The following is a 1,914-nucleotide window of genomic DNA, read 5'->3' as shown; positions in this document are numbered from 1 at the left end:
CCCCCCCCCTCCCCCTTCCTCCCTCTCGCTCCTAATTTCCGCCAATCATGGCGCCTCTGACAATAAACACGGCGCCACATGAGGCAGAAAGACAGCGGAGGGTGAGGACCACGCGGTGCAGTATTTTTAATCAGCGGCATGAATGTGACACTTGCGGGGTCCGCAGCGGTCCGCAACGAGAGTGACGCCAAGACGGAGCCAGGACGAATCGGACAGCCTCCCTTCCCCCTCGATGGGGCGCACGAGCCGCCACGACAACGATACTCCCAAGCACATGTCTGCGGCAGCGCAGTAACGCCTGTCACTGGACTGCAGCGACCCAAACTGCGGGGGAACTCGCCTGAAGCGTTTACTGATAGTTGCAAAATACCAAGGGTTTCTTCAAAATGCTTTATCGTTCATTATATAAAACAGCCTTTTTACTGTGTGATGTTACTTATTCACTGTGAAAAAGAGTAGGCAGGTTTACAGGAAAATTTTCCTTGACGCCAGTTGTAAAATTACAATTTGTAATCGTAAAAATGCATGCAGTACGTATCGACTTCAAATCCATTGGCGAGTAAAAAATGTGCTCTAGTAAATTTACAACTTAAATTGTAATTCGAGTTTACAAAAATTTTGTAAATTTACGACGATATTTTTTACAGTGTTGTACTGAACCAGTTCCACACGGCCATCAGGATGCAACTGGCAACACATTGTTGTTCAGCTCCGACCCCTTCAGGAGACTTTCGTCCTGAATCACTCCAGTCCAGCACCTTCTTGACAATCACGGTCATGTATGAGGCTATTGATGATGGCTCGTGCGAGGTTGGGTCCTCTCCCGCTGAGGCGAATACATTGGTCTCGGAGCATATCATGCAGTATCTTAGTAATTGATTTGAGTAGCGTCGTGTGCCAGCCTAGGGCCCAGGGCGATGCTTGAGCTGCACCAGCCAAGAGCAAAAAAATAATGATAGAAAGTGGGTCGATTCAGCTCGACCATTGTAACCGGGGCCAACGAGGGAACCAAACGATATCACGTAGGTGAAAGAGCTATCTAGAAGGAGCAAAACAACGAAACATTTGTTTTAGTTCCATTAGATCAACAAAATCATTTTCCAGAACTCTGTAAAACAATATACATTTATATGGAAAATAAGTAAAAACAGTAATTTTAAAATGCAGAGGAATGTGATGTGTTACGTTCACCAACGTATCGATATGGGGCGCAAAAAATTTGGTGAAAAATAAATTACACATTTTATACAGAGCTTCGTCACTTCTCACGTAACGTAGTGTTCTCAGTAAGTCTAACGTGGCCCATCAATATCTGGTGTACAAATAAACAAGCTCCACTCCACAGCCAGTCTATGCCCAGCTACTGATTGATTGAGCTGCCGGGCAAAGTGACCAGCATTAAACGGGGCAATGATGATGTAAAGGCGATCGAGAGAGGGGAGAGATCAGCGCACACTAAGTAAGAAAGTGATTCTAAAAGCACACCGTGAGGAAGGGTTTTTAGTCGATATTGATACGATATTGTTACGCTCTCACTTCTGCTTTGAGGTGGCACTTTCATATTGTTTATGCTGATAACAACTAAAACGACAAGTGGCCTCTATGTCCTCCCATTCTGCGATCTCCGCGTAACGTGCTTCATTCACTTCACAGTCCTCTCCGCGCGGCACATCGTCAACACTTCCTGAGTGTGGACCGGGTGGACGGACGTACGTCGCCCCCTCCTTCGTCCGGTGTGTGAGAGTGTCTGTTTGCGCGCCTGCCCTACAGAGATAATGACACCCCCTCATTGCTAATGATGTGTCTGTCGCATCAGTTTTCGCCATCGTGGCTCCTCTTTAATGCGTTTGTGATCACACTGGCAAACCGTTAGCACACACAAACACCTCGCAAATTTATCGTTTACTTATATAA

The sequence above is a fragment of the Frankliniella occidentalis genome, unplaced genomic scaffold (genome assembly GCF_000697945.3).
Source record: "Frankliniella occidentalis isolate FOCC.00 unplaced genomic scaffold, Focc_3.1 Scaffold21, whole genome shotgun sequence".
NCBI classification, from domain to species: domain Eukaryota; kingdom Metazoa; phylum Arthropoda; class Insecta; order Thysanoptera; family Thripidae; genus Frankliniella; species Frankliniella occidentalis.
This window is presented reverse-complemented; position numbering follows the sequence as displayed.